Raw genomic sequence first — 7,500 nt, forward strand, 5'->3', positions numbered from 1 at the left:
AGGGGAACCAGGACGCTTGCATCTCTCGCCTTCATTTTCGACACAAGCGCCTGAGGAGGGACGCCACCCCTCCCCTTGCGTCAAGAGACCTCCCCACCAGCCTCTGACTGATTCTTAGAACGGACGGAAAGAGTCGGGCAAGCCTGTCAAAGCTTTGAGCGAATGTCAAAAGCTTTAGACTTCCGCGAACTCTCCGGCTTGCACTGAGACGCGAGGTCGATGTGCTAAGCACCACGGGGCCCCTTTCGCCTGCAGGTCCCGAGCCGCCAACATGTTCTTAGTATCGTGTTCTCCAAACCTGGGTGACGGGCACCGCAGGGAGGCAGAGCCATCGCACTTGCCGGGTGGCAGAGGAAGGACCGGACTATGTACAATAGCGGCCAACGACTCCCAGAGCCGGTAGTGCGGCGTCTGCTCTCAGCCTAAGAGGCTTCTGGGAGTGCTCAGGCAAGGGTCAGCCTGCACCCTTGCTGGCAGCACCCAGGGGAACCAGGACGCTTGCATCTCTCGCCTTCATTTTCGACACAAACGCCTGAGGAGGGAAGCCAACCCTCCGTGTGTCAAGAGACCGTCCCCGCCCCGGCCTCCGACTGATTCTTAGAACGGACGGAAAGAGTCAGGCAAGCCTGTTAAGACTTCCGCGAACTCTCCGGCTTGCACTGAGACGCGAGGTCGATGTGCTCAGCACCACGGGGCCCCTTTCGCCTGCAGGTCCCGAGCCGCCAACATGTTCTAAGTATCGTGTTCTCCAAACCTGGGTGACGGGCACCGCAGGGAGGCAGAGCCATCGCACTTGCCGGGTGGCAGAGGAAGGACCGGACTATGTACAATAGCGGCCAACGACTCCCAGAGCCGGTAGTGCGGCGCCTGCTCTCAGCCTAAGAGGCTTTTGGGAGTGCTCAGGCAAGGGTCAGCCTGCACCCTTGCTGGCAGCACCCAGGGGAACCAGGACGCTTGCATCTCTCGCCTTCATTTTCGACACAAACGCCTGAGGAGGGAAGCCAACCCTCCGTGTGTCAAGAGACCGTCCCCGCCCCGGCCTCCGACTGATTCTTAGAACGGACGGAAAGAGTCAGGCAAGCCTGTTAAGACTTCCGCGAACTCTCCGGCTTGCACTGAGACGCGAGGTCGATGTGCTCAGCACCACGGGGCCCCCTTCGCCTGCAGGTCCCGAGCCGCCAACATGTTCTAAGTATCGTGTTCCCCAAACCTGGGTGACGAGCACCGCAGGGAGGCAGAGCCATCGCACTTGCCGGGTGGCAGAGGAAGGACCGACTATGTACAATAGCGGCCAACGACTCCCAGAGCCGGTAGTGCGGCGCCTGCTCTCAGCTTAAGAGGCTTTTGGGAGTGCTCAGGCAAGGGTCAGCCTGCACCCTTGCTGGCAGCACCCAGGGGAACCAGGACGCTTGCATCTCTCGCCTTCATTTTCGACACAAACACCTGAGGAGGGAAGCCAACCCTCCGTGTGTCAAGAGACCGTCCCCGCCCCGGCCTCCGACTGATTCTTAGAACGGACGGAAAGAGTCAGGCAAGCCTGTCAAAGATTTGAGCAGATGTCAAAATCTTTTAAGACTTCCGCGAACTCTCCGGCTTGCACTGAGACCCGAGGTCGATGTGCTCAGCACCACGGGGCCCCTTTCGCCTGCAGGTCCCGAGCCGCCAACATGTTCTAAGTATCGTGTTCCCCAAACCTGGGTGACGAGCACCGCAGGGCGGCAGAGCCATCGCACTTGCCGGGTGGCAGAGGAAGGACCGGACTATGTACAATAGCGGCCAACCACTCCCAGAGCCGGTAGTGCGGCGTGCGAGGTCTGCTCTCAGCGGAAGAGGGTTTTGGGAATGCTCAGGCAAGGGCCAGCCTGCACCCTTCCTGGCCGCTCCCACGGGAACCAGGCTACTTGCAATCCTTTCCCCCAATAGCAAGTGCCTTTTGGAGGGACGGCCGGAGTCAACGTGGGGTTTGCCCGCCCTCCAAAGTGTCAAGAGACCGCCGCACAGGCCTCTGACTGATTCTTAGAACAGGCAGCAAGAGTTGGGTAAGTCTGTCGAAAATTTGACAAAGTGTCAAAAATTAGACTTCCGAGAGCTCTTGGGCATGCACACAGGCCTGTCATTCAAGTGCTCTGCCCGCGGAACCGTTTTTCGGATGCCTTTCAAAGTGGTCCCGCGCCGCCATTTTGTTCTAAAAATCGTGTTCCCAGAAATCTCCGGTACCCCGCCAACCTCACTGTGTCACAATGTCAAGTGGCACTGAATGGGTCTGAATTTCAAATTCGACTGCTTCGCTCTGGAACTCGAACCCGGCAAAACCGTTTGGATTTTTCCCGTCCAGACTTCCGCGGCAGACAAAGTTAAAGTTTTCGGGCTGCAGACTCAAAACGACATCTGGCCAACCGCCGGGCTCAATTCGCCCAGTTCCTCCGGCACTTCGGAACTCATGTTCGGCATGAGTTTTGAATCTTTCCCGATGCTTCGGCATTTTCCTCCGCTGACACTTAGAATATTTTTCACACTTGGCCGAAAATTTTTCTAAGTTTTTCTGGTTACTGATTTCTTCTTTTCGGGCATTTTTCTAAGTTTTCTTGGTTACTCATTTCTCATTTTCAACATTTTTCTAAGTTTTTCTGGTTACTGATTTCTTCTTTTTGGGCATTTTTCTAAGTTTTCTTGGTTACTCATTTCTCATTTTCAAACATTTTTCTAAGTTTTTCTGGTTACTCATTTCTCATTTTCAAACATTTTTCTAAGTTTTTTCTGGTTACTGATTTCTTCTTTTTGGGCATTTTTCTAAGTTTTCTTGGTTACTCATTTCTCATTTTCAAACATTTTTCTAAGTTTTTCTGGTTACTGATTTCTTCTTTTGGGCATTTTTCTAAGTTTTCTTGGTTACTCATTTCTCATTTTCAAACATTTTTCTAAGTTTTTCTGGTTACTGATTTCTTCTTTTTGGGCATTTTTCTAAGTTTTCTTGGTTACTCATTTCTCATTTTCAAACATTTTTCTAAGTTTTCTTGGTTACTCATTTCTCATTTTCAAACATTTTTCTAAGTTTTTCTGGTTACTGATTTCTTCTTTTTGGCATTTTTCTAAGTTTTCTTGGTTACTCATTTCTCATTTTCAAACATTTTTCTAAGTTTTTCTGGTTACTCATTTCTCATTTTCAAACATTTTTCTAAGTTTTTCTGGTTACTGATTTCTTCTTTTTGGGCATTTTTCTAAGTTTTCTTGGTTACTCATTTCTCATTTTCAAACATTTTTCTAAGTTTTTCTGGTTACTCATTTCTCATTTTCAAACATTTTTCTAAGTTTTTCTGGTTACTCATTTCTGCTTTTCCAACGTTTTACTAAGTTTTGCTGGTTACTGAGTTCACACTTTTAAACATTTTCGGGCATTTTTCTACGTTTTTCATGTTACTCATTTAGCACTTTCAGGCACTTTCCTATGCTTTCCTGCTTACTGATTTCACACTTTTAAGCATCTTCGGGCATGTTCCCTAAGTTTTGCAGTTCATTCGTTTGGGACAGTCAGGCAACTTTCCTAAGCTTTCCTGGTAACCGAATTCACATTGTTGAGAACTTTGGAACCCTTCCCTAAGCTGTGCTGGTTACTCACTTTACCTCTTCAGACACTTGCCCCCGTTGTGACAGAGACCACTTCCCGACTCGGGAAATGCACCAAATTCGGCCTGAACTCAGAGGGCAGTCCCCCCTCGAAGGCGTGGAAGTCGGCAGAATCGCCGGGTCAAATCCGGCTGAGCTACCCGGCTTGGAAGCCTCAAAGTCGGTATGAGCTGTCAGGTTCACTCCCATCCCCGTTTGGACCACTTCCCGACTCGGGAAATTCACCAAATTCGGCCTGAACTCAGAGGACAGTCCCCCTCGAAGGCGTGACAGTCGGCAGAACCGCCGGATCAAATCCGGCTGAGCTACCCGGCCCCGAAGCCTCAAAGTCGGTAAGAGCTGTCAGGTTCACTCCCATCCCCGTTTGGACCACTTCCCGACTCGGGAAATTCACCAAAATCGGCCTGAACTTATACAACAGTCCCCCCTCGAAGGCGTGACAGTCGGCAGAACCGCCGGATCAAATCCGTTGAGCTACCCGGCTTGGAAGCCCCAAAGTCGGTAAGAGCTGTCAGGTTCACTCCCATCCCCGTTTGGACCACTTCCCGACTCGGGAAATTCACCAAATTCGGCCTGAACTTATACAACAGTCCCCCCTCGAAGGCGTGACAGTCGCTAGAACCGCCGGATCAAATCCGGTGAGCTACCCGGCTTGGAAGCCCCAAAGTCGGTAAGAGCTGTCAGGTTCACTCCCATCCCCGTTTGGACCACTTCCCGACTTAGGAAATTCACCAAATTCGGCCTGAACTTAGAGGAGAGTCCCCGCTCGAAGGCGTGGAAGTCGGCAGAATCGCCGGGTCAAATCCGACTGAGCTACCCGGCCCCGAAGCCTCAATGTCGGTAAGAGCTGTCAGGTTCACTCCCATCCCCGTTTGGACCACTTCCCGACTCGGAAATTCACCAAATTCGGCCTGAACTTAGACAACAGTCCCCCCTCGAAGCCGTGGCAGTCGCTAGAACCGCCGGATCAAATCCGGTTGAGCTACCCGGCTTGGAAGCCCCAAAGTCGGTATGAGCTGTCAGGTTCACTCCCATCCCCGTTTGGACCACTTCCCGACTTAGGAAAATCACCAAATTCGGCCTGAACTCAGAGGGCAGGCCCCCCTCGAAGGCCAGGCATTCGGCAGAACCGCCGGGTCAAATCCGACTGTGCTACCGGCCCCAAAGCCTCAAAGTTGGTATGAGCAGTTAGGTTCACTCCCATCCCCGTTTGGACCACTTCCCGACTTAGGAAATTCACCAAATTCGGCCTGAACTTAGAGGAGAGTCCCCGCTCGAAGGCGTGGAAGTCGGCAGAATCGCCGGATCAAATCCGACTGAGCTACCCGGCTTGGAAGCCTCAATGTCGGTATGAGCTGTCAGGTTCACTCCCATCCCCGTTTGGACCACTTCCCGACTTAGGAAATTCACCAAATTCGGCCTGAACTTAGAGGGCAGGCCCCCCTCGAAGCCCAGGCATTCGGCAGAACCGCCGGATCAAATCCGACTGTGCTACCCGGCCCCAAAGCCCCAAAGTTGGTATGAGCTGTTAGGTTCACTCCCATCCCCGTTGGGACCACTTCCCGACTTAGGAAATTCACCAAATTCGGCCTGAACTTAGACAACAGCCCCCCTCGAAGGCGTGACATTCGGTAGAACCGCCGGGTCAAATCCGGCTGAGCTACCCGATATGGAAGCCTTCAACACAAAACCCATCCGGCAATGCCACTCAAAAAGGGCCCAAATTCAGAAACACCCCCTTCAATAGGTACCACTTCCTCGGAGACACTACCGGGACACGCTCCCCTCGTCGAAAATTAAGCCCCCACCACTAACTGAGCCAACCGCAGCCCCAACTTCAACGGAGAAATCAGTAACCAATTCAAAATGCACTTGGTTACAGATTTGTACTGCCTCAAAAATATTCTAAGTGTCGCTGGTTACTGATTTGTACTGCTCCAAAAATATTCTAAGTGTCGCTGGTTACTGATTTGTAATGCTCCAAAAATATTCTAAGTGTCGTGGTTACTGATTTGTACTGCTTCAAAAATATTCTAAGTGTCGCTGGTTACTGATTTGTACTGCTTCAAAAATATCTAAGTGTCAGCGGTTACTGATTTGTACTGCTTCAAAAATATTCTAAGTGTCAGTGGTTCTGATTTGTACTGCTTCAACAATATTCTAAGTGTCGCTGGTTACTGATTTGTACTGCTTCACAAATATTCTAAGTGTCAGTGGTTACTGATATGTACTGCTTCAAAAATATTCTAAGTGTCGCTGTTACAGATTTGTACTGCTCCAAAAATTCTAAGTGTCGCTGGTTACTGATTAGTACTGCTTCAAAAATATTCTAAGTGTCGCTGGTTACTGATTTGTACTGCATCAAAAATATTCTAAGTGTCATTGGTTACTGATTTGTACTGCTTCAAAAATATTCTAAGTGTCGCTGGTTACTGATTTGTACTGCTTCAAAATATTCTAGTGTCAGTGGTTACTGATTTGTACTGCTTCAAAAATATTCTAAGTGTCGCTGGTACTGATTTGTACTGCTTCAAAAATATTCAAAGTGTCAGTGGTTACTGATTTGTACTGCTCAAAAAATATTCTAAGTGTCGCTGGTTACTGATTTGTACTGCTCAAAAATATTCTAAGCGTCAGTGGTTACTGATTTGTACTGCTCCAAAAATATTCTAAGTGTCGCTGGTTACTGATTTGTACTGCTTCAAAAATATTCTAAGTGTCACGGTTACTGATTTGTACTGCTTCAAAAATATTCTAAGTGTCATGGTTACTGATTTGTACTGCTTCAAAAATATTCTAAGTGTCGCAGGTTACTGATTTGTACTGCTTCAAAAAATATTCTAAGTGTCAGTGGTTACTGATTTGTACTGCTTCCAAAAATATTCTAAGTGTCGCTGGTTACTGATTTGTACTGCTTCAAAAATATTCTAAGTGTCAGTGGTTACTGATTTGTACTGCTTCAAAAATATTCTAAGTGTCGCTGGTTACTGATTTGTACTGCTCAAAAATATTCTAAGTGTCGTGGTTACTGATTTGTACTGCTTCAAAAATATTCTAAGTGTCGCTGGTTACTGATTTGTACTGCTCCAAAAATATTCTAAGTGTCGCTGGTTACTGATTTGTACTGCTTCAAAAATATTCTAAGTGTCGCTGGTTACTGATTTGTACTGCTCCAAAAATATTCTAAGTGTCGCTGGTTACTGATTTGTACTGCTTCAAAAATATTCTAAGTGTCGCTGGTTACTGATTTGTACTGCTTCAAAAATATTCTAAGTGTCGCTGGTTACTGATTTGTACTGACTCAAAAATATTCTAAGTGGGTCTGGTTACTGATTTGTACTGCTCCAAAAATATTCTAAGTGTCGCTGGTTACTGATTGTACTGCTTCAAAAATATCTAAGTGTCGCTGGTTACTGATTTGTACTGCTCCAAAAATATTCTAAGTGTCGCTGGTTACTGATTTGTACTGCTTCAAAAATATTCTAAGTGTCAGTGGTTACTGATTTGTACTGCTTCAAAAATTCTAAGTGTCGCTGGTTACTGATTTGTACTGCTTCAAAAATATTCTAAGTGGGTCTGGTTACTGATTTGTACTGCTCCAAAAATATTCTAAGTGTCGCTGGTTACTGATTTGTACTGCTTCAAAAATATTCTAAGTGTCAGCGGTTACTGATTTGTACTGCTTCAAAAATATCTAAGTGTCAGTGGTTACTGATTTGTACTGCTTCAAAAATATTCTAAGTGTCGCCGGTTACTGATTTGTACTGCTTCAAAAATATTCTAAGTGTCAGTGGTTACTGATTTGTACTGCTTCCAAAAATATTCTAAGTGTCGCTGGTTACTGATTTGTACTGCTTCAAAAATATTCTAAGTGTC

The sequence above is a fragment of the Hemiscyllium ocellatum genome, assembly GCF_020745735.1.
Source record: "Hemiscyllium ocellatum isolate sHemOce1 chromosome 15 unlocalized genomic scaffold, sHemOce1.pat.X.cur. SUPER_15_unloc_2, whole genome shotgun sequence".
NCBI classification, from domain to species: domain Eukaryota; kingdom Metazoa; phylum Chordata; class Chondrichthyes; order Orectolobiformes; family Hemiscylliidae; genus Hemiscyllium; species Hemiscyllium ocellatum.